Consider the following 27140-nt stretch of genomic DNA (forward strand, 5'->3'; position numbering starts at 1 on the left):
ATACTGTTGATAAAAAAATATATGAAAACTAATCTTTGAGTTTAACAACACGGTGGTTACCTGGCAATCTTGGCAAGAACTGTTTTGATGGGGTGGTGGAAATAAATCCCTGACTAGATAGGGTTCACTAGAGAATAGGCAGACAGGAATTGGAAACAAAATATAGACATTTTTTCCAAAGGATTTTTTTTGTCATAAAAGTAAGCAGAAAAATGCGGAGTGGCTAAAGGAAACATGGAGTCAAAAGAAAACTTTTATAAGCTACGAAACATAGCAGAAGGAAAAACTGATGGCGCAAGATAAAGGGTGAATTCCTGGAGTGACGACCTTCACCAGGTGTGAATGGAATCTAGAAGAAAAGACTGGCCTTAAAAGGCACAAGGACAGATGATTAATAGTAATAGAAAGAAGAATAGTACAGGTTCATGTAGGTGAATAAATATAGTGTGAGAACATACGGGAAGTTCTCATCTGGTGGCTTCTGTTTTCTTAGTAAAATAAGAAATGAGGTCATCAGTTGAGACTGAGAAATACAGGTGGTGTTGAGGAAGGAGGAAATGGTGTGAAAAAGACTTAGAAAGTCTTCTAAGAAAGTAGGAGTATGAACAGATTAGAAAAATAAAATAGAATTGTCAAGTAGCACTAAAGTCCCACTTGAGGTCCGTGTTCATCACTGTGTTCTCCAGCCAATGTTGCTGTAGGGATGTAGGAACAGGGTAGACAGAGTTGGATTTAACCACGGTGAGGGTTCTGCCAGGTGAATGAAGTATAAGGGAGGCCATCATTAACCTACCAGGTTCAAGTTATATTGGACTTCTTTGTGTTTCTCAAACATATCAACTCAGTGCTCAATTTAGGGTCCTTACATTTGCTGCTTCTTTACAATGATTTTATCACATATCTTCAAATGGCTGGCTTCTTCTTGAGATTAACATTTTGCTTAACTATCTCTCATCAGAGAGGCCTCCCCTGAACACCCATTATTTGATTTTTGTCCTTATTTGTTTATTGTCTCTCTCAATCCCTTGGAATGTAATCTCCTTACCAGAGGAACCATGTCTTTTCTGCTTATCACTATTATATCAAATACCTAAAATGGTTAACACATAGTAGATACATTAAACAAATGAGCCATAAAAAATATACTAAAAGCTTTACTAACTTTAATTTTATTAAAACATCATTTTCCTTAAAAGGACTACATCAGAAGCATCTTGTCTGATAGGATCAGCAACTAGAAGGGGGAGACAGCGTAAAAAAGCCTATAAAAACACAGGACATACACTTTCAGAAGAAAAACTAAAATTAGAGTAAAACTACAGTTAAAGTATTAGGTGTCTAAATCTATTGAGTTTCAACTCCAAGTAACACACTGATAAGACAGCACAGAAACTATAAAGAACTCTTACCCTGATATATCATACTGCAGTGACTTGCATGTTGCTGTGATGCTGGAAGCTATGCCACTGGTATTTCAAACACAAAGAGGGTCACTCATGGTGGACAGGTTTCCATGGAGCATCCGGACTAAGAAAGACCAGGAAGAAGGGCTTGGTGATCTACTTCTTAAAAAATTGGCCAGTAAAAACTTTACGAATAGCAGCATTACACTGTCTGATACACTGCTGGAAGATGAGCCCCTCAGGTTAGAAGGCACTCAAGAGCGACTGAGGAAGCACTGCCTCCTTAAAGTAGAGTTGACCTTAAAGACATAGATAGGATAAAGCTTTTAGGAGCTTCATTTGCTGATGTTGCATGACAACAATTACACTATTATTTCCATTAATAATCGGAACATGGAATGCATGAAGTATGAATCAAGGAAAATTGGCAGGCATAAAAAATGAAATGGAACACAGAAAGATCACTATCCTAGGCATCAGTCAGCCAAAATGGACTGGTATTGGCCATTCTGAATTGGACAATCATATGGTCTACTATGCCGGGAATGACAAATTCAAAAGGAATGGTGTTACACTCATCATCAAAAAGAATATTTCAAGATCTAACCTGAAGTACAATGCTGTCAGTGATAGGATAATATCCATACACTACAAGGAAGACCACTTAATATAGACTATTATTCAAATTTATGCACCAACCACTAAAGCCAAAGATGAAGAAATTGAAGACTTTTACCAACTTCTGTAGTCTGCTATTGATCAAACATGCAAAAAAGATGCACTGATAATTACGGGTGGCTGGAATGCAAAAGTTGGAAAGAAAGAAGGATCAATAGTTGGAAAATATGGTCTTGTGATAGAAATGACATCGGAGGTGGCATGACAGAATTTTGCAAGACCAACAACTTCTTCACTGCAAATACCTTTTTTTTACCAACATAAACGATGAGTATACACGTGGACCTCACGGATGGAATACACAGGAATCAAATCAACTACATATGTGGAGTTGATGGAAAAGCTCAGTATCATCAGGCAGAACATGGCCAGGGGCCACCTGTGGAACAGACCATCAATTGCTCATATGCAAGTTCATGATGAAGCTGAAGAAAATTAGAACAAGTTCACGAAAGCCAAAATACAAGCTTGAGTATATCCCACCTGAATTTAGAGACCATCTCAAGAATGGATTTGACACAATGAACACTAATGATCGAAAATCAGATGATTCATGGGATGACATTAATGACATCACACATAAAGTTCAAAAGGTCATTAAAAAGAAAGATAAAAATGGATGTCAAATCAAACTCTGAAACTTGCTCTTAAATGTAGAGCAGCTAAAGTGAAAGGAAGATATGGCGAAGTGAAAGAACTGAACAGAAGATTTCAAAGGACAACTCGAGAAGACAAAGTATTACAATGAAATGTGCCAAGACTGTGAGTTACAAAGCCAAAAGGGAGAAACACACTAGTCATTTCTCAAGCTGAAAGAGCTGAAGAAAAAAATTCAAGCCTCAAGTGCTATATTGAAAGATTCTATGGGCAAAATATCAAACGACACAGGCAGCATCAAAAGAAGATAGAAGGAATACATACAGTCACTGTACCAAAAAGAACTGGTCGACGTTCAACCATTTCAGGAGGTAGCATGTAATCAAGAACCAACGTTACTGAAGGAAGAGGTCCAAGCTGCACTGAAGGCACTGGCAAAAAACAAGGTACCAGGAATTGACGGAATACCAACTGAGATGTTTCAACAAACAGATGCACCATTGGAGGTGCTCACACATCTATGTCAAGAAATTTGGAACACAGGTATACCCGGCCAACCGATTGGAAGAGATCAATATTTGTGTCCATTCCAAAAAGGATGATCAACAAAATATGGAAATTATCCAATATTATTAATGTCACGCACAAATAAAATTTTGCTGAAGATAATTCAAAAATGGTTGCAGCAGTACACTGACAGGGAACTGCCAGAAATTCAAGCCAGATTCAAAAGTGGACGTGGAACAAGGGATATCACTGCTGATGTCAGATGGATCTTGGAGAGAGCAGAGAATACTAAAAAGATGTTTACCTGTGTTTTATTGAATCTGCAAAGGCATTCAACTGGGTGGATCATAATTAATTATGGATAATATTACGAAGAATGGGAATTCCAGAACACTTAATTGTGCTCATGAGGAACCTATACATAGACCAAGAGGCAGTAGTTTAAACTGAACAAGGGGATACTGCCTGGTTTGAAATCAGGAAAAGTGTGGATCAAGATTATGCGTGAGTTACAAAGCCAAAAGGGAGAAACACACTAGTCATTTCTCAAGCTGAAAGAGCTGAAGAAAAAAATTCAAGCCTCAAGTGCTATATTGAAAGATTCTGTGGGCAAAATATCAAACGACACAGGCAGCATCAAAAGAAGATAGAAGGAATACATGCAGTCACCATACTTTGATTCAAAGTGTATGCTGAGCAAATAGTCTGAGAAACTGAACTACATGAAGAACAGGGCATCAGGATTGGAGGAAGACGCATTAACAATCTGTGATATGCAGATGACAGAACCCTGCCTGCTGAAAACAAAAAGGACAAAGAAGAGAACGTGAAGCACTTACTGATAGAGATCAAAGACTACAGCCTTCAAAATGCATCATACCTCAACATAAAGAAAACGAAAATCCTCACAATTGGACCAATAAGCAACATCGTGATAACCAGAGAAAAGATTGAATTATCAAGGATTTCATTTTACTTGGATCCAGTGTCCCTGGAAGCAGCAGTCAAGAAATCAAACCACGCATTGCACTAGGCAAATCTGCTGCAAAAGACCTCTTTAAAGTGTTAAAAAGCAAAGATGTCACTTTGAGAACTAAGGTGTGTCTGACCCAACCCATGTTATTTTCACCTGACTCACATGCATGTAAAAGCTGGACAACAAATAAGGAAGACCAAATAAGAATTGCTGCTTTTGAATTACCGTGTTGGCTAAGAATACTGAATATACCATGGACTGCCAGAAGGAAGTCAGTCTTGGAAGAAGCACAGCCAGAATACCCCTTTAAGTAACTGTAGCAGTTTGCCACTTATAAGGGATACTTTTACTTCCAGCTAAGAAATACTAAGTAACTGTTGTTACTGTTGTTAGGTACCTCCAAGTCAGTTCTGACTCATAGCGACCCGACAGGACAGAGTAGAACTAGAACTGCCCATTAGGGTTACCACGGAGCGGCTAGTGGATTTGACCTGCCAGCTTTTTGGTTAACAGTGGAGCCCTTAACCACTGTGCCCCTAGTGCTCCACTAAGCAACTAAATATACAGATTATTTCAACTAGGACTTTATCACAGATTTTGAAACAAGTATTCAAAATACTCAAAGGTCCTAATACTAACAATCGCAGATGTCTTCCTAACTCCCTTTTACTGAACATCTATATGTCAGGTAGTAAAGAAAGAGAACTCACTGAAAACTGCCCATAAGAAATGTAGAAAGAGAATCTATTTCTGGAATAAAAACACCATTTGTAAACATCCTAGGGTCAGAAATGTTTCTGAATTGTTCTCCAATAAGTTTTAAACTACTGATTAACACAAGGTCACAAATGTTAGTAATATTCAGATCTTTAATAGTGATATTCATTCACAAAGGAATGTATTTTTTATTAAACAATTTATATTTAAGACCACTACTTTCCATCTTTATCATCTCTTTCCTGAACTATCACAAGCCTCATAACTCATCTCCTTCCCTTCTCCTCTTGACTCTTTTACAATCTATTCTCCAAACTGCAATAGTTACGAATTTTTTAAAACATAAATAAGATCACATGTTCCCTGCTCAAAACCTTTCAATAGTTTTTCACTGTGCTTAAAAATCAAAACTTTAACCATGGCCTTGAATGATCTGATTCTCGCCTCCTGATCACATTCCTCACCTTTGTCCTCCTTGCTCACTTACACATTCCTTTCAGTACTTTGTAGTATATTTTTTTCTAAAAAGAAATCCTCTTTCCCAATCCCCCTTCACCATATTTATCATGTACCTTATCAACTCAATGTGATACTTTTGAGAATGAAAAGGTGTTAAAATCATGTCAAAACAAATGTAAACTAAAAATAAATTATGCCATTATTCTTCCATATTGTTTCCTTTATGGAATTTATTGCTATTTTAAATTAAATACTTGTTTGTAAATATTTAACAATAATAAACAAATACTCATATTTACTTTTGCTTCGTATCTAGTTAAGCAAAGAGACAGAATAGGGCAATGTTTACTGACCAATGTATCCTGAGGATTTTTCATATAGCAGATATTTAGTAAATATTTTTCAAGCAAATGAATTACGATAAGGATAAAATTGTCTTCAAGAAACATACAGATTGTGAAGGAGCTTTGCCACCTACCCAAGTAACCAAATAAGCCCATTCACCCTCAATAAAAGCTATCATTATCAGTAACAACATATCAACAATATACAGGCATTATAAAACAAGTGCCATGAATGTAATGTTTTGTGTTTAGAACACAAAGATTTTTTTTCTGATTCTGTGGCCCAAAAAACATTTGTGTTGGCCTTTTTGAACTGATATTAAAGGAATGATGCAATTTAGATAAAGACTGTGGGAAGAGCAGGATACCATGGTGGGCATTGTAAGCATTTCCTCAGATTTTAATATGTAAAGGTACTAGATATGATTAAGAAAAGCAAAACAGTATGTTTGGGCTGCTCAGTGTTTCTCAAGAACAGGTATACTATATGAGTTTGGGACGGAACTGCACTGAAAGACAGTTAGAACCCCTTATCCATGCCAGCAGCATCTACACAAATATTGTGATGAAAATTTTTTTTTTACAAATCCCTTCAAGGTTGAACACCACTGGAAAGTAAAGTACTATGTTTTTGTAGAGAACTGACTGATAAGGTTGGAAAGAAAAACTAATGGCAGAATGTGGATACAATTTTAGGCAGAATATAGTTACTGTTGTGTTGAAGTTAAGAATCCTCAACATTAAAAGCCAAATATCATTTTCCTAGAAAAGCTACAGAATTTGAACTTTATTCATAATCAAAGAGACCTCTTGAAAAAAGCCTTCATCTGCCAATGATGACTGACTAAATTAGAGGAAAGGCTAAGGTTATTTGGAGTCTCCATGCCTTGTTTTCTAACCATTACCCTTCCCAATTAGACTAAAGCACCTGAAAGGCTATAAACCTTATTTACCTCTATCTTACCATTTCAGTAATCCCTAACATGGAGTAGACAGAGTAAACGTCTGGTAGAATGACAAGAGTAGGGGTTCTTATCCTGAGACCTACAAATCCTCAAAGAGGCTGCTGACTGAGAGTTCCATAAACTTGGATGAGAAAAAAAAAATTACATCTTTATTTTTACTAACCACTAACTAAAATTTAAGGAAAACCAGTGGCACAGTGGGTAAAGCAATCAACAGCTAACCACCAGTGACTCTCAGAGAGAAAGATGGGGCAGTCTGCTTTTGTAAAGATTTACAGACCCTATGGAGTCGCTATGAGTTGGAATTGACTTGACGGCAGTGGGCAACTGAAATTTAGTATTTCCTCAGTCAAAAATGTAGGCAACAAGCTACAGCTATACCTGTAACTTTTGTCACCAATATAAACCAGATATTTTCATACCATTTTAGTTGCTCCAAATCTCACATTATCACTTATGCTCATTACTATAGCCTAAAATTACCATATACCATTCAACTTGGTGTTAATATGTCCATATTACTAAATTTATTTATTCAACATTTTGCAAACTGCATTCCAATATAATTAGTGTCCTCATAAACCCACACATTTAATTTTGTGCTTTAAAATATTATTTTCAGAAGGGGTCCACATGCTTCACCAGAGAGCCAAAAGAGTTCATTGCACAAAAAAGGATTTTAAGAACCCCTCTTTAGAACATCTGAGAATGGGCTGGGTTGATGACAGGAAGTTACGTAAAAACTACAGTACTTTAAGAGATGTAAAAAGCCTCAGAGTACATTTACCTGAAAACTCTTATTTTAAGGATAAAACAGAGTGAGGCCTGGTGAGAGTAAGTGACTTGTTGAAGGTCACACACACACACATACAGTTAAATAGCTATACAGCCAGAGAAAACAATCCTGGTGTCCTGACTTTCAATCCAGGAATAAATCAACTTTGATGTGTTTTTGCTATGAGAAAGCTAGACAAGGCAAAGACAACTCTGAAAATACACACCAGAAAGATATTAGGTAAAGAAATAAATTATAGAGGAGGAAGAGCTGGTTTAGAAAAGAAAATGATGGACTGAGGCATTGAAGCTTTTTAAAAATGAAGGCTACAGTATGAGCTGAAAATCCAAATGTTTACAAAAACTGGTCAGAAAACAAACTGGGAGCGCTTTCTGTGCATACTGAATATATATACATATTCTGAATGCCATTAAAATACATTGTCTCCTCCATTTTCCCTTTAAACATGCATTTCTTTTTTCTGATTTTGAGATGTGGGTAAAAATGAATATTTTCCTCCTGACTCTACTATAAAAAATAGAACAGCATAATCACAATAATAAATATCAAGTGACAGTATTAGTGTCAAGGAGACAACAGAAAGTAGCAAGAACAATGGCAACTGGAGAGTCAGCGAACCGCCTAGAGAAGACAGGTGCTTCTACTCAACTCTAGTTCATGGCTGCCAAGAAAACAACTGTCAACCCAGAATTCTTTATGGCACAAAAAGTGATGATGAAATACACATTCTCAGACTTGTTCAAAAAGAAAGGAAGTTACTTTGGACAAAGAGAAATGATACTAATTTGATACTGTCAAAAAAAAAATTTTTTTTTAATCTATCCTCATTATTCACCGAGTCTGTATTTAAGAATTTGCCTATTCATAAAAATTTACTTTTATAACCCCCATATCAGGACATTTTCACCATCATTTACAGACATGTAAAGTCACTAAAAATTTGAGTTGCCTGACACGCAGATTCCCAACTGAGGTCAAACAAGATAATGCTCTACCTTACTGTTTCAGATCTCATACTGTAAACAAGTGTCCTTTTTGCAGCCTGTTTAGTGCACATTTATTGCATTTTTGTACTTTTTGTTTTGGTGACTTAGCTGTTTAAAATGACCCTGAAGCACAGTGCTGAAGTACTGTCTGATGTTCCTAAGCACAAGAAGGTTGTGATAATGCCTTACAGGAAAATATGTTAGATAAGTTTCATTCAGACATGACTGACAATGCTGCTGGCCTTGAGTTCAATGCTAATATTTAACAATATGTATTAACTAAGGTGTCTTTAAGCAGACACACACATAAAACATGGTGATGTACTGATTGTTGATAAAAATGTTGTGACCAGGGGCTTGCAGAAGCCTGACCCTGAGTTTTCTCTAGGAGCAATGATTTAAAAGATTTAATATTCACTAACTCAGTGTTTGCAGTACTTTATAAGGCATAAGTACCACAAATAATGAGAATCATGCGGTCTACATGAAACTTTCTTTAAATATAATGAGACACATAGGTGAAAGGATGGAAAACATGTATCATGCAAAAAGTAAACAAATGAAAGCTAGAGTGGCTATATTAATATCAGAAAAAGACTTCAGGAGGAAAAAGTATCAGATAAAAAGAAATATAATAAAAAGGCCAATTCACCAAGAAGACATAACACTCCTAAATGTGTATGCGCCTAACAACAAAGTTTCAAAATAATACAACCCAAAACTGATAGATCTGAAAAAAGGAATTGACAAAAACATGATTTGGAGATTTCAACACCCCTCCCTAATAATAACAGAACAAGCAGGAAGTTGACAAGGATATAGAAAAACAGAACATCATCAACCAACTGGATCTAACTGACACACATGGAACACCACATCCAACAACAGCAGATTACAAATTCTTCTCAGGGGAAGACGGCGCATTCACCAAAATAAACCCTACTGTGTCATAAAGGATGTTTTCTGACTATAATGGAATTACACTAGAAATTGATGAAAGGTAACTGAAATATCTACAAAAATGAAAATCAAACTACAAACATCTAAATAATCCGTGGGTCAAAGAGACAAGGACCAAAGAAAATCAGAAATATTCTGTACTAATTAAAAACGATAAACACAAATTTGTGGAACACAGACAAAGCAGCATTCCAGAAGAAATTTAGGGCTTTCAGTGTTTCTATTTAAAAAAAAAAAGGGGGGGGGGCTCTCAAATCAGCAACCTAATATAAACTTAAAAACTATAAAAATGACAAAATAAATATAAAGAAAGCAGAAGAAAATAATGTCAGATAAGAAAAGTCAATGAAACTAAAAACAATGAACCTATAAAGAAAAATCAATGAAACCAAAATTTTGGTTCTTTAAAAAAAATCACTAGGAAGACTGACAAAGAAAAAGACAAGTCATTATCAGGAAAAAAGGAGTTCTGTCACTACAGAACCCACAGACATTAAAACCATAATAAAGGAATATCAGAACAACTCTGCAAAAAAAAAAAAAAATTATTATTTAGATGAAATGAACCTATTCCACAATCACTTCAGGCAACCAAAATTCAGAGGGAAGAGATATCAACCTGAACAGTCTCATATGCACTGGGGAAAAAAAATTGTACTTTAAAAACCTCCAGGCTCAGATAGTTTCATGAGTGAATTCTACCAAAAATTTAAATAAATAATGCCAACTCAACACAATGTCTTCCAGAAAATAGAAGATAATACTACCCAAGTCATTATTCGTAACAGCCAAAAAGTGGAAACAATCCAAATGTTCATCAACTGATAAGTGGATAAATAAAATGTGGTATATCCAAACAACGGAAATTATTCAACAATGAAAAGGAATGATACCCTGTTACATGTTTCATGTGAATGATACCTGAAAACATGCTAAGTCACAAAAAACACATGTTCCATTTAAATGCTAAGTACAGGATAAACAAATACAGACACAGAAAGTAGATTTATGGTCTGATCTGCAACCAATCATGGAAATGGTACAGGACTCGGTAGCATTTCATGCTGTTGTACGTGGAGTCGTCATGAGTCAGGGGCCAACTTGACAGCACCTACCAACAGCAGAAGCATCTGGTTCAGTGGCAGAAGTCTCTCCTTCCATGCAGAAAGACTGGGTTTGATTCCTGGCCAACACACCTCATGCGCAGCCACCACTCACCTGTCAGAGGAGGCCTGCATGGTGCTGCAAGGCTGAAACAGTTTCAGTGGAGCTTCTAGAATAAGACAAACCAGGAAGAGAAGCCTTGCAATCTACTTTCAAAAATAAGCCTATGAAAACCCTATGGATCACAGTGGTCTGATCATGCGGTTGGCACAGGACCAGGCAGCATTTTGTTCGGTTGTGCCTGCAGTCACCATGAGTTGGGGACTGATTCAACAACAGCTAACAATAACAATCACTAGGAGGAAGGGGTTGGGAAACAGTGGGGAGGGGCTACTAATAGGCCCTAGGTTTCTTTTTGGGGTAATAAAAATTTTTTTTTTAAGTTGAACATAATGTGATATACTGAAAACTATTGAACTGTATACTTTAAATTGATTAACTGTATAAAAGTGATTATAATTCAATAAAACTGTTACATAGTGTCAATATAATCCACCATATAAAACAGTAAAGAGCCAAATGATTATATGAACTACCAAAGAAAAATCATTTCATAAAATTTAACATCCATCAATCATAAAAAATTTATTGCAAACTAGGAATTGGCTGGAACTTCCTTAATTTAATAAAAGGCATTTACAAAAACTCATACCTATCGTTATACTTGATGATTAAAGACTAAATTTTTCTACTCTAAAAACAGGAGTCCCTGGGTGGCACAAACAGTTAAGCACTTGACTATTAATTGAATGGTTGGAGGTTCGAATTCACCCAGACGCACTTCAAAAGAAAGGACTGGAGATCCACTTACAAAAGGTTACGGCCAGTGAAAACACTATGAAGTGCAGTTCTACTTTGCAGGACATGGAGTCACCATGAGTCGGAATTGGTTGGAATCGACAGCAACTGGTTTAAGACTGGGAACAAGGCAAGGATGTCCTAAACATTGCAGTGCAAAACAAACAGAAAAAAAAAAAAGGCATACAGATTGGAAAGGCAGAAATAAGAAACTTTCCCTATTTGCAGATGACATGATTGTGTAAAAGAGGCAAAACAAAGTCTATAAAAACACTCCTAGAACTACTTATGTGAGTTTTGCAAGGTGGCAGGACATAAGGTCACTGCATAAAAATAATCTTATTTCTGAATTGCTTTAGGTGAAGGGAAGGACAATGCTCAATACATGGAAGGTCAGCTCAACTGGACTGGACCAAAAGCAAAGAAGTTTCCGGGATAAACTGAATACTTCAAAAGTCAGCGGAGCAAGGGCAGGGGTTTGGGGACCATGGTTTAAGGGGACTTCTAAGTCAATTGGCAAAATAATTCTATTATGAAAACATCCTGCATCCCACTTTGAAATGTGGCGTCTCGGGTCTTAAACGCTAACAAGCAGCCATCTAAGATGCATCAATTGGTCTCAACCCACCTGGATCAAAGGATAATGAAGAACACCAAGGTCACACGATAACTATGAGCCCAAGAGACAGAAAGGGCCACATGAACCAGAGACCTACATCATCCTGAGACCAGAAGAACTAGATGGTGCCCGGCCACAATCGATGACTGCCCTGACAGGGAGCACAACAGAGAACCCCTGAGGGAGCAGGAGATCAATGGGATGCAGACCCCAAATTCTCACAAAAAGACCATACTTAATGGTCTGACTGAGACTAGAGGAATCCTGGTGGTCATGGTCCCCAAACCTTCTGTTGGCACAGGACAGGAACCATTCCCGAAGACAACTCATCAGACATGAAAGGGACTGGACAGTGGGTAGGAGAGAGATGCTGATGAAGAGTGAGCTATTTATTATCAGGTGGACACTTGAGACTGTGTTGGCATCTCCTGTCTGGAGGGGGAATGGGAGGATAGAGAGAGTTGGAAGCTGGCAAAATTGTCATGAAAGGAGAGACTGGAAGGGCTGACTCATTAGGGGGAGAGCAAGTGGGAGTACGGAGTAAGGTGTATATAAACTTATATGCGACAGTCTGACTTGATTTGTAAACATTCACTTGAAGCTCAATAAAAGTTAATAAAATTAAAAAAATAATAATCTTATTTCTGTATACCAGTAAGAGCTGGTAATAGTTCCAAATAGTTCCCCCCAAATGAAATATTTAGGTATAACTCTAACGAAACATATGCAGGATCTGTATACTGATAACTACAAAACACTAATGAATGAAATCAAAGAAATAAATAAATGGAGAGACATACCATATTCATAGATTAGAAGGCTTGCTAAAATTAAGATATCAACTCTCTCTTAGTTGACCTATAGAGTTTACACAATGTCAATCAAAATCTCAGCAGAATTTTTTTTTAAGGTAACGATGAACAGATTTCCATTAGGTATGAGGGAAATCCAAATTACAGCCACAATGAAATATCACTTCAAGCCTACTAGAATAACTATATTCAAATGTTCACCAAGCAACAAATGTTGACCAGACAGTGAAAAAACTGGGTCCTTCATACACTGCTGATGAGAATGTAACACTGTTCTAGGTACTGGAATTAAAGACAAGACACTAAATAAAAATAAGGCAGACACGGTACCTCCTCTCGTGGAATTTCAATTCTAGTTAACAAGTAGTTAGAAGAAATGATGTTTGACAGTGATAAATGCTGGGACAGAGGGTATGAAGATATTGAGGGGAAGAATGCCAAGAAGTATTACTAGATAAAATTGATCAGGGATGATCTTTCTGAGGTTACAACTGATACGCCAGCTATCCCAAAACAGACACCTCACCTTTTCAATAAGAATTCTCTTAAAAACTTTTTTTCCTTCTATGTATTTTCCTTTTAAACAAAGGTGTTTTTCTATTAAACACCTGTAACTACCAACAAAATATTCTAATCCACAGAAAATGACTAACATGCCCATAAGTTAATATATTTATTATGAAAAGCCAAGAACACTAATTTTAATTAGTCTGGTCAGTCTTACCCAAAGTAAATAAACAATTTTCATTAGGTCTGAGTTTTTTAAATACTGAAATAACTCATGTATCCCTAACTTTGTTGACCCCCACAGAGTTTAAGGCACTCAAAATTGAGAAACACATGCCTAAATGAAAATGTTTCTGTGCTATGTGAATGTTTAAAATCAGAATACTAATTTTAAGGCTTTTAACTAAACTTTTAATACTTTTAAAGGCACAATTTATTATTGTCCCTCTTTCATTATCACCCATAACTCTATTTAATCTCCCACTTGTACTTTTTCTACTAATGACTTCCATTTTTCTTCTACATAATACATTTACAGACTGAACCATCTTATTTATTTATTTATTTATTTATTACTGTTTTCATCTGGCAACTCAGGCTACTGAATGTGTGGTTACATGTTTGGTTTAAGCAGTTATCAATAAGCCAATGAATCAACTAGACTTACCCTGTAAATTTTAAGAAAAAGATGTGACATAATGGCAAACAGTAAAATTTTATACTGAAAACACACACACACAAAAAACACCAAAAGATACCCTTTAAAACCTTGGTACCCTTATTGCAAAAATCCAATACCATACACAGAGAAACTTACTATCATTCCTTCAACATTTCAAATTTTTCAAGTGTGTAGCGAAGAATTAACTTTACACAGAGAGGTCTGGTCTCTGTCCCTGGTTTCTGGGTGGTAGCCTCTAAACTCATGGAATTTCCCCAGTGATTGGAGTATCTTTGTTACTGATGGTGGATCTCTTGGCCCACATCTGACAGTTTATATAATGAGGTGAGTCATTTTAGGCTCCTCAATAATTTATGCTAATAAGATGACTCATGGGAGCTGATCACGCCTGCAAGACCAACTATGTGATCAAAAGTCTGGAGCTTTGACCACTGTGATGTCAGCCCTCCCAAAAGAGGATGGAAGCTGGAGATGGAGTTCAGTCACCTGCAATGACTCAGTCAATCATGCCTATACAATGAAGCCTCAATAAAATCTCTGGACACAGAGGCTCAAGTGAGCTTCCTTGAGTCACAATACTCTGCATACTGTCACACAGCAATGTGCCTGGAGGGTGATGTGTCCAAACTCCACAAGAAGATAACGGAAGCTGTGCGTTTTAGACCTTCCCACACCTCACTCTGTTTCTCCCACTGGCTTGTTCTGATTCGTATCCGTTTGCTATAATAAATCTGTAAGTATGGCGCTTTCAGTGAGCTCTGTGAGTTGTTCTTAGCAAATACTGAACCTGAGGGGATAGTGGAAACCCCCAAATTTGAACCTAGCCGGTTAGAAGTAGAGGTGGCCTGGGAACCTCTGAACTTGTGGCTGGTATCTGAATTCTTGGGCAGACTTGGAAGGACTGCGCCCTTAACCTGTAAAATTTGGCCTAACTCCTGGTAGTCTGTGTCAGAGTCATTTGCACAAAGGTTAAGGCTAATTAGATACAAGCATAATTAGGAAGTCGCTTAAACCATATCAATGTTTACAGGCAAGCATAACCTTTAATAACCTTTTGGTTATTTGGGCCAGTTTAAAATTATCTGATGGTCACAAGCACTCACTATCAATTTAATCTGCTATAACTACATTAACTCTCCTTGGCACGAAGGCCTAGAAGAAACCTTAATACGTTCAGCAAACATTTATATGGTACTTAATAAGTATCAAGCTCTAAGCTGGACAGGGAATTAAAAAAAAAATAACAACAACCTCAAAAGCCCACAATCTAGTCAAGTGTATCCTCAGTACTTAGAAGAATGCCACCGCCCCTTGGAAACCCTATGGGGCAGTTCTACTCTGTCCTGTAGGGTCCGTATGAGTTGGAACTGACTCGATGGCAGTGGGTTTGGTTTTGCGTTTTTAGAAGAATGCCTAGAACATAGTATTAAAATTTGCTGAATCAATGAATGGCATTTGAAAGGCACCTACTACAGAATCTGATTCAAATAAATGCTTGGTTGCTTTCTGGAGAGAAACGTGTTATATTCACCAAAAATGAAACGGTGAGATTAATGTTGCTTTTTTTTAACTAATCCTTGTAAACTTTAAAAGTATTATTTTTATAATGAGAGGGATAGATTTTATGCAGTATAATATTAATAATAGATATTAATGTTAATTACACTATTAATTAAGAGAGAATTACAAATCAGTTCTGCTAGCGAAACTTAATAAATAACATACGCATGTGTTTCTTCAAACTAAATATTAATAAGATATAAAATTGAAACTCTATGGGTGGGTAAAATTGTTAGTAGATGAAAAGTAGACTAGATCCTACTGCCTTCAAAATTACCATCAAATTAAACTACCATTTTTACAAGAGCCTAATGCGTGAGCTTTACATATAATACTCAGTGTATTTAATACTTCAATAACTATTCAGAGCAAGTATAATAACTACCTACATTTTAAAAAAGAGGAAACTAGGGTTCAGAAAAGTTAACTAACTTGCCTAAAAGCATAGGGTGGTGGAAAAGGGGTTCATGTCAAAGTCACTTAGCTCTAAAACTTGTACACTTTACATTACGCCTGGCTAACTTCTATAAATCCTAACTTCACATTATCTATATACATATTTAAGTCTGTTGCTGTTGCTGTTGGGTGCTGTTGAGTCAATTCCAACTCACAGCTACCCTATGTACAACAGAACGAAACACTGCCCAGTCCATCACCATCTTCACAACCTTGGGAATGCCTGAGCCCACCGTTGCTGCCACTGTGTCAATTCATCTCATTGAGGGTCTTCCTCTTTATTGCTGACCCTCTACATTATCAAGCATGATGTCCCTCTCCAGAGACTGATCCCTCCTGATAACATGTCCAAAGTATGAGAGATGTAGTCTCCCTATCCTTGCCTTTAAGGGGCATTCTGGTTGTAATTTTACCAAGACAGATTTATTCGTTCTTTTGGCAGTACATGGTACATTCAATATTCTTTGCCAACACTACAATTCAAAGGAGTCAATTATTCTTTGGTCTTCCTTATTCATCAACCACCTTTCACATGCATATGATGCAACTGAAAACACAATGGCTTGGGTCAGGTGCACCTTAGTCTTCAACGTGACTTCTTTGCTTTTCAACACTTTAAAGAGATCTTTTGCAGCAGCTTTGCCCAATGCAATGTGTCTTTTAGTTTCTTGACTGCTGCTTCCACAGACATTAATTATGGATCCAAGTAAAATGAAATACCTTGACAACTTCAGTCTTCCTCCGTTTACCATGATGTTGCTTATTGGTTCAGTTGTGAGGATTTTTGTTTCACGTTGAGGTATGATCCATATGGAAGGCTATGGTCTTTAATATTCCTTAGGTAAGTGCTTCGAGTCCTCACTTAAAGCAAGCAAGGCTGTGTCATCTGCATAACACACGTTGTTAATGAGTCTCTAATCCTGATGCCCCATTGTTCTTCATATAGTGCAGGTTCTCCAATTATTTGCTCAGCGTACAGATCAAATAGGCATGGTGAAAGAATACAGCCCTGAGGCACACCTTTCCTGACTTCAAACCACGCAGTATCCCCTTGTTGTTTGAATGACTGCTTCTTAATCTTATGAGCACCATTAAGTGTTCTAGAATTTCCATTCTTTGCAATTTTACCCATAATTTGGTGTGATCCACACAGTTGAATGCCTCTGCAGAGTCAATAAAACACAGGTAAACGTCTTTCTGGTATTCTCTGCTTTCAGCCAGGATCCCTCGGACATCTGCAATGATATCCTTCATTCCATGTCTTCTGAATCCGGCTTGAATTTCTGGCAGTTTTCTGTTGATATATTGCTGCAGCCACTTTCGAATGACCTTCAGCAAAATTTTACTTGCATATGATATTAATGATATTGTTCAATAATTTCCACATCCGCTGGGATCACCTTTCTTGGGAATAAGCATATAGATCTCTTCTAGTTGGCCAGGTAGCTGTATTCCAAATTTCTTGGTATAGAGGAATGAATACTTCCAGCGATGCATCAGTTTGCTGAAACATCTCAACTGGTATTCTATCATTCCTGGAGCCTTGTTTTTCGCCACTGCCTTCACTGCAGATTGGACTTCTTCCTTCAGTACCATTGGTTCCTGATCACATGATACCTCCTGAAATTGCTGAACATCAACCAATTCTTTTCGTATAGTGACTCTGTGTATTCCTTCCATCTTCTTTTGATGCTTCCTGCATCATTTAATATTTTCCTTGTAGAATCCTTCAGTATGGCAACTCCAGGCTGGAATTTTTTCTTCAGCTCTTCCAGTTTGAGAAATGCTGAGCATGCTCTTCACTTTTGATGCTCTATCTCCAGGTCTTTGTGCATGTCATTGTAATACTTTACTGTGTCTTCTTGAGCCACCCTTTGAAATCTTCTGTTCAGCAGTTTTACCTCATCAATTCTTCCTTTTGCTTTAGCTACTCGACCCTCAAGAGCAAATTTCAGAGTCTCTTCTGGCATACATTTTGTTCTTTTCCTTCCTGTCTTTTTAATGATCTCCTACTGGTATGATGTCCTCGATGTTATTCCACAACTTGTCCGGCCTTTGGTCATTAGCATTCAACGTGTCAAATATATTCTTGAGATGGTCTCTAAATTCAGGTGGGATATACTGAAGGTCATACTTTGGCTCTCATGGAATTTGTTCTAATTTTCTCCAGTTTCAACTTTAACTTGCATATGAGCAATCGATGGTCTGTTCTACAGTCAGCCCTTGGCCTTGTTCTAATACTGAGCTTTTCCATCATCTCTTTCCACAGATGTAGATTTGACGCCTGTGTATTCCACCTGATGAGGTCCACGTGTATAGTCACTGTGTTTGTTGGTGAAAAAAAGTATTTGCAAGGAAGAAGTCATTAGTCTTGCAAAATTCTATCATGCAATCTCCAGCACTGTTCCTATCACCAAGGCCATACCAATCCTTCCTCTGTTTCCAACTTTCACATTCCAATCACCAGTAATTATCAACGCATCCTGATTGCATGTTTGATCAATTCCAGACTGCAGAAGTTGGTAAAAATCTTCAATTTCTTCATCTTTGGCCTTAGTGGTTGGTGCATATATTTGAATAATAGTGGTATTAACTGGTCTTCCTTGCAGGTGTATGGATATTATCCTATCACTGACAGCACTGTACTTCAGGAAAGACCTCGAAATGTTCTTTTTGACAATAAATGCCAATCCTATGCCTCTTCAATTTATCATTTCCAGTAAGCCATACAATATGTCCGATTCAAAATGGCCAATACCAGTCCATTTCAGCTCACTAATGCCTAGGATATTGATGTTTAAGCACTTCATTTTTGATGCTTTCCAATTTTCCTGGATTCATATTTCATACATTTCATGTTCCAATTATTAATGGATGTTTGCAACTGTTTCTTCTCATTTTGAGTCATACCACATCAACAAATGAAGGTCCAAAAGCTTGACTCCATCCATGTCATTAAGGTCTACTCTACTTTGAGGACACGACTCTTCCCAGTCGTCTTTTAAGTACCTTCAAACCTCAGGGGCTCATCTTCCGGCATGATATCAGACAATGTTCCGCAGCTATTCATAAGGTTTTCACCAGCTAATTCTTTTCCGAAGTAGACTGCCAGGTCCTTCTTCCTAGTCTGTCTTAGTCTGGAAGCTCCACTGAAACCTGTCTGCCATGGGTGACCCTGCTGGTGTTTGAATACTGGTGGCACAGCTTCCAGCATCACAGCAACACACAAGCCCCCATAGTAGACAAACTGACAGACACGTAAAATCTAGAATAGGTTTTAGCATCCTTGTGATTTAGAAAGAAATGCAATAAAACTACGGGGGAAGTAGGATATTTACTATACCAAATATGCATTCATTCAACAAACGTGTTTCAGGCACCTGTTAGAATAGCAGTGCACAACAGAATAATACATTATAATGAGCAAAAAAAGCCAGACACAAAACAATACACACTGTAAGATTCCACTTATTTGAAACCCTAGGAAAAAATTATAGTGACAAAATGCAGATCAGTGGTTGCTTGAGACCAGGAGTGGGGATGAAAACTTTGGGGGTAACGGAAATGTCCCTTATGTTGATCGTGGTTATGGTTACACAGGTATTTGTAATAACACACTGAAAAATATACTTACAGGGTGGCAATGAGTCGGAATTGACTTCATGGCAACAGATTATGGACTTCTAATGTAACAACACATATTTTTAAAATCTCTGAATTTCATTACATTTTGCTTCTCAATTTAAGAGCTATTCCTCACAATTTTTTTTTTTTTTTAATATAAACAAAGGAGTCATTCTTAGCATTATGATTCAGAGCCATAGACAAACTGGGACTTCTGCTATTCCAAGAGAAATAAGATTTAAAATGCACCTATTTTACTGGTAACATGGTGTTAAAAAAAAGATGCCCTCAAGTGGACACAGACTCATGGTGACCCATGTGTGTCAGAGTAGAACTGTGCTCCATAGGCTTTTCAATGGCTGATTTTTAGGAAGTACACTGCTAGGCCTTTCTTTTGAGGCACCTTTAGGTGGACTCAAGCCTCCAACCTTTCAATTAGTAGGCAAACACGTTAACTACTTGTACCAAGATATAGTGCAGTGTTTTACAAACTGTGGACTGCACCCCAACAGTGGGTTGTGAAATCAATTTACCGGGTCAAAATCAGCATGTTTAAAAACATAACACAGGATACACTGCATAGTAAAGGCTATTACTTTCTGAGTTCTTTTTTAGGAAATCACAGTACGGATCTTGGTTTTAAAAAAAAAAAAAGTGAAGGCCTCTAGAAATACATTAGAGTAAGTGTAATGAAAAAAGCATGGGCTTTGGAATCAAAGTAAGTTCAGATCTGAGTTCTGCCACTCACTAGATATGTGACCTTGGAGAAGTTAGTTATTGGTTAACCCACAGAACCTTTATTTATCAACTGTAAAATGGGAACAACTGTGAGCAGTATATTTGAAAGAATTTACTCAAGAGTAAAATCCAAAGCCCTGATGATGGCTTTATAAAAAGCCTCTTCTGATCCACCTCTGGTACTCACAGTTTTTGTATTCATTCTTCTCCTTAGCCACTCTATTACAGCCAGAATTCCTCGCAGTTTTCAATCACAATAAATCAAGAACGCTCTTCTCTCTTTAGGCATTTGCTCTTTGTTGGCTGTCCCTTCTTAGAAGCTCTTTCTCCTGGATGTACAAAGGCTTGCTCACCACAGGTTCACTCGATCACCTTCTAGGGAAGGGCTGCCCTGCCCACACTACTTCAACATGCATTCCGTACATACTCCATATTCCCTTGATTTGTTTTTCTCCATCCCCTTACCACTACCTGCCATACCATTTTTTTTTTTTTTAATTGTGCTTTAAGTGAAAGTTTATAATTCAAGTCAGTTTCTTATATAAAAACTTATGGTCACATTTTCATGTGACCCTAATTGCTCTCCCTACAATGTGACAGCACACTCCTCCTCTCCACCCTGTATTTCTGGTGTCCATTCAACCAGCTCCTGTCCCTTCTGCATTCTCATCTCGCCTCCGAACAGGAGCTGCCCATTTAGTCTCATGTATCCACTTTTTTTTTTTTATCCACTTAAGCCAAGAAGTACACCCTTCACCAAGTATCATTTTACGTCTTATACTCCTGTCCAATCTTTGTCTGAAGAGTTGGCTTCAGGAATGGTTTTAGTTCTAAATTAACAGAAAGACCAGAGGCCATGTCTTCTGGGGTCCCTCCAGTCTCAATCAGACAATCAAGTCTGGTCTTTTTACTAGAATTTGAGTTCTGCACCCCACTTTTCTCCTGCTCCATCAGAGACTCTCTTGTATTCCCTTTCAGGGCAGTCATTGATGGTAGCCGGGCACCATTTAGTTCTTCTAGTCTCAGGCTGATGGAGTCTCCAGTTTATGTGGCATTTTCTGTCTCTTGGGCTCATGTTTTCCTTATGCCTTTGCTGTTCTCCATTCTCCTTTGCTCCAGGTGGGCTGGGACTAATTTACGTATCTTAGATGGTCACTTGCTAGCTTTTAAGACCCCAGATGCCACTCACCAAAGTGGAATGCAGAACATTTTCTTAATAAACTTTGTTATGCCAGTTGACCTAGATGTCCCCTGAAACCATGGTCCCCAGATCCCTGCCCCTGCTACTCTGTCCCTGGAAGTATTTGGTTGCCATACCATATGTTTATTTATTTTATACACTGTTACATCTTCTCTTAGAATAGTGCCTGGCACACAACAGGTGTGAAACAAATGAACAATGAATAAAAAAGTAATACAGTACCTAAATGTTACTTTGCCTTTGTCTACCCACCACTAACAAACCACTTACTATTTTCAAATACATCCATGGATATCAAAACGATTTTGAAGCCATCCAGAGAAAGCTTAATAGTATAAATACAACTGATTTTAGCATCTAACATAACATCTTAGCTACATTTTTAATGTTGATACAGTACACTCAATTAAGCAAAGGTTTTCTCAAGCTTTTTACATTGTTAGTTTATCCAGTTTAAATCATTTTATGGTCAATTTTGGTATAGTATCTATGTATTCTAAACCCATCTCATATTTGTGATGTTCAATAATATTTACTTTTTTCTAGAAAGCATGGAATGACCCTTAGGAGGGAACCAGAGACAAAATTATAAGACTTTATTATTACTCCTATAATAAAAAAAAAACAATCTTAGGAGCAATAGACACTTTAATTATCAGTTTACACTTTCAAAATTTAGAATAAAGTTTTTTTTTTTTTTTTTTTTTACACAACCATACTCAGTATCATTGGCAATTAAGTGAATGTAAATTGGCACAGCCTTGCTATGCAAAATAATCTTTCATGCATTCAACAAATACTTACCAGGGATAGTATGAAGTTTCGTCATACATGAGTGAACAAGACTGACTTAGCTCCTACTCATAATCTAGTGGCAGAATGATACAGAAAATTTTTTTTTTAATAATTGCTGAACTGTAATAAGATACTATGAGAGAAGGAGATTACTTAAGAAAGAGTACTTGGGAAACGCCTCTCTTAGTATTTATGCTAAGTACTCTACATATATTGTCATTTACTCCTCTCATGAATTAGTATCATTATTATATCTATTTTTCTAGAGAGGACACTACACCTTGGAAAGTAATTTTTCTAATGACACAACAATTAGTTAAACACTGGGGCTATTAATTTAAAAATTTATATATTTTGGAATAAAAATTACATTTATAGGAATGTTTTCTAAAGAAATAATTAGATATGCAAACAAAAATTCAGGTACAAGAATGTTCACCACATTGCTACTAATAAAAAGTGAAAAATCAAAATAAAATTAAATGTTTAATAACAAAGAATCATTTTCTCTTTCCTGTTGCTGTCGAGTGGAATTCAACTACGGTGACTGCATGTGTGTTACCAGACTCCATAAGGTTTTCAAAGGCATATTTTTCAAAAGTAGATCACCAGATCTTTCTTCCTAGACACCTGTTTCACTCAAACTTTCAACCTTTCTGTTAGCATGCAAACACATTAACTGTTTCCACCATCCAAGGAATCCAAGGAATCATTAGATCAGCTATACTCTAGCCATTAAGAATGTTTTTGATAAGTTAAATACAAGCCCAAGAAACCGAAAGGGCCACATAAACCAGAGACTACATCAGCCTGAGACCAGAAGAACTAGATGGTGCCCGACTACCACCGATGACTGCCCTGACAGGGAACACAACACAGAATCCTTGATGGAGCAGGAGAAGAATGGAATGCAGACCTCAGATTCTCCTAAAAAGACCACACTTAATGGTCTTAATGAGACTAGAGGGACCCCTGAGTTCACGGTCCCCTGACCTTCTGTTGGCCCAAGACTGGAACCATTCCCAAAGCCAATTCTTCAGACAGGACTGGACTATAATACAGAAAATGATACTGATGAGGAGTGAGCTTCTTGGCTCAAAGAGACACATGAGACTATGTGGGCAGGTCCTGTCTGGAATCGAGATGAGAAGGCAGAGGAGTACTGGAGCTGGTTGAATGGACACAGGGAATACAGGGTGGAGAGGAGGAGTGTGCTGTCTCATTAGGGGGAGAGCAGCTAGGAGTACACAGCAAGGCGTATATAAGTTTTTTATGAGACTGACTTGATTTGAAAACTTTCACTTAAAGTACAATAAATGGAAAAAAAAATATTTCTTGAATATGTAAACTTCCAGAATAACATCCACACTTGATATACTTCAAACGGATGTTACCTGCATTAATAAAATGCTCAGGTAATAGTACACATAAAAGAAAAAGAATGTTTTTGAAAAAAATTAAATGACGCTGAAAATGATTACGAAGTTTTGTTTGTTTGTTTTTTAATTCAGGTTACAAAGCAGTGAGTATATGCCCCATGTTCTCTATTACAGAAATGCTAACAGTGGTTTTCTTGGCTGGTGGAGGTTCCCCTCCTTTTTATACTTTCTTGTATACTCTAAATTTTCCACATTAACCTACACTGCTTTAATAAAGGAGAAAAACAAGTGACTATAGTGCTTTAACATGCACACACATACACGCCCCACCCCCAAAACACACAAATGGACAAATGATGTTGGTCCCTGTTAAAAGTTCTCTAGATTGCAAGTTACAAGTGACTTTTATTTTCTTTCTCATCTTTATTTTCTACTTTTTTTATAATAAGCACATGCCATTTATTATTAATTTTTACCACAGGTCTCCTTTAAGCACATGACCCCACATTTTATTTGCTTCATATAAAAATTTAAAAATCAATAAATAACAGTATCACCTCCTTGGTATATAGTGTCGCTATGAGTCGCAATCGACTCTATGGCAACAGGTGTGTGTGTGTGTATGCTGAAATATATATCTATATACTGGAATCCAAAACTATAAAATAAATTATAGAGAAAATCATTTCCATCCCCTTAAAAAACTTCAACTCAGAATTACTTGAGTTAGAGTTCTCCAAGTATATTTAAACTTCTCGGATCATAAATTTGAGTAAGATGTTGGATATCAGAGGAATTTAACTGTTCTTTTTCTGTGCCAATTGAAGATGAACCAGAAATAAAGACAAAGCATTTCTGAAATAATGTTAAAACTAACAGTAGAACTTTATAAAAGCAAAAACACCTATCTTTTCCATGTATTTCCATTTTAGCATATATACCACCTTTCCAAGCCTGGCATGTACAATTAAAAATAAAAGCCTTATTAATCATACAGCTTCGGATGTAGACTAATCTACAGAATAAATTCTCTAGTTACTTCAGGTTATCCCAGAAAACTAAACAAAAAGGCTTTGGTGTTAAGAACCTTGTCAAAGTTATCTAAGATGTACTAATAAATCAGTTTTTTCTTAGAATAACTGAATATGTGATGTTACAGGACACTGCTATGCCTGACAATCATTATTAAAACTACGAAAAACTATAAGTGGGCTTAGATTGATGACGATCTGTTTATCTCCTAGAAGTTAATTTTCATAAATAAGTTTTTGACATGAATGAGCTATTTTGTTTAATTATTAAATTATCTGCCTCAGTACATATGGAAAAATGGAGGGACAATCTAATTGAGTGATTTCGGTAGGTGAATTCCAGTTTCTAGTGGTTTTAGTATGTATTTTTGAGATAAAGTATTTTACTTGAAAGCAACTTCCTTTTAATAGCTCAAGATTAAATAATTAAAAGACCTAAGAAGCACATAGTATCAATAGCTAGATTTTACAAGAAAGGCAATAAAAACAATGCCTTTCCTTTGAATCCAAAACACTCATATTCCAAATTCATTACTCTGATTCACTTTCCTTGCTTTGCTACTGCAGCTACTTAGTACTATTTTGCTTTCCTTATATGGTATTTACTTTTAATGCTTCAAAAGGCTAAGCAGTCAAGAGGTATCTTACAGATTGAAGGAAGGAAAAAAACAATACACGTTATTCATACACATTACATACACAAAGAATAAACAATAGTTTCAAACTGCTGCACTAACGTTCTCAGTGCTCTAATTGCATCAAAATGAATTTCATTTGTTGGGACACACGGGAATGGTGCTCACAAAAATGCTTACCTTACAATGACAAAGAAAAAATACACAATTGTAAGTGTGGGAACACCCCAAAGATTCTTATCTTTCACTCCTAATGGAAGAAAAGGTAGACTTCCTGCTATATAACTACACACAGGTATTAACAGAACTTTAGCATACAAAAATATCCAAGTATTGGAATATATCTTAGAGAATTAAAAGCCTTTACATGAACAGATATATATACACCCACGTTCACTGCAGCACTGTTTACAACAGCAAAAAGATGGAAGCAACCAAGGTGCCCATCAACAGGTGAATGGATAATTTGTGGTATATTCACACAATGGAATACTACACATCAATAAAGAACAATGATGAATCCGTGAAACATTTCATAACGTGGAGGAATCTGGAAGGCATCATGCTGAGTGAAATCAGTCAGTTGCAAAAGGCCAAATATTGTATAAAACCACTATAATAACTTGAGAAATAGTTTAAACAGAGAAGAAAATATTACTTGATGGTTACAAGATGGGGGAAGGAGGGAGGGACATGGGTTTTCACTAATTAGATAGTAGATAAGAATTATTTTAGGTGAAGGGAAAGACAACACACAATACAGTGGAGGTCAGCACAACTGGACTGAACTAAAAGCAAAGAAGTTTCCTGAATAAACTGAATGCTTTGAAGGCCAGCGTACCAGGGGTGGGGGTTTGGGGACCATGGTTTCAGGGGACATCTAAGTCATTTGGCATAATAAAATCAATCAAGAAAACATTCCCCATCCCACTTTGGAGAGTGGCGTCTGGGGTCTTAAACGCTAGCAAGCGGCCATCTAAGGTGCATCAGTGGGCCTCAACTTACTTGGAGCAAGGAAGAATGGAGAACATCAAAGACACAAGGTAATTATGAGCTCAAGAGAGAGAAAGGACCACATAAACCAGAAACTGCATCGGCTTGAGACCAGTAGAGCTAGACGGTGCCCCGTTACAACTGATGAATGCCCTGACAGGGAGCTCAACAGAGAGCCCCTGAGGGAGCAGGAGAGCAGTGAGATGCAGACCCCAAATTCTCGTAAAGAGGAGAGACTTAATGGTCTGACTGAGACTAGAAGGACCCTGAAGATCAAGGTCCCCAGACATTCTGTTAGCCCAAGACAGGAGCCATTCCCAAAGCCAACTCTTCAGACAGGGATTGGACTGGACTATGGGGCAGAAAACGATACTGGTGAAGAATGAGCTTCTTGGATCAAGGAGACACATGAGACTATGTTGGCATCTCCTGTCTGGAGGGGAGGTGAGAGGGCAGAGGTAGTCAGAGGCTGGCCAAGTGGACACAAAAATAGGGTGGAAGGAGGGAGTATGCTGTCTCATTACAGGGAGAGCAATTAGGAGTATATAGAAAGGTGTGTATCAATTTTTGTATGAGAGACTGACTTGATTTGTAAACTTTCACTTAAAGCACAATAAAAATTAAAAAAAAAAAAAAATCCAAGTATTAACTAGCCTGCTATGATGAACATATAATAGAATCATTGTATCTCACGAAACTTCAAGAAGCCACGTTAAACTTTAATTATGTAAGATTTTAATAAAAATACATAAATGGGA

General features: G+C 37.1%; 1 protein-coding gene across 4 annotated transcripts in view; it reads right to left on the bottom strand.

Moving 5' to 3' along the window:
* Positions 1 to 27140, bottom strand: part of CNOT2 (CCR4-NOT transcription complex subunit 2) — a 159841-nt gene that overhangs the window by 116881 nt on the left and 15820 nt on the right. For 2 of the 4 annotated variants that reach the window (XM_064283886.1, XM_064283884.1), the window contains exon 2: positions 1410 to 1527. The exons of the other annotated variants lie outside the window; for them this stretch is intronic. The gene's annotated coding sequence lies outside the window, so the exon portion shown is untranslated. The remainder of the gene's footprint in view (positions 1 to 1409; positions 1528 to 27140) is intronic. 4 annotated transcript variants of the gene reach the window in all.

Source organism: Loxodonta africana, chromosome 4, assembly GCF_030014295.1.
Source record: "Loxodonta africana isolate mLoxAfr1 chromosome 4, mLoxAfr1.hap2, whole genome shotgun sequence".
Taxonomy (NCBI): domain Eukaryota; kingdom Metazoa; phylum Chordata; class Mammalia; order Proboscidea; family Elephantidae; genus Loxodonta; species Loxodonta africana.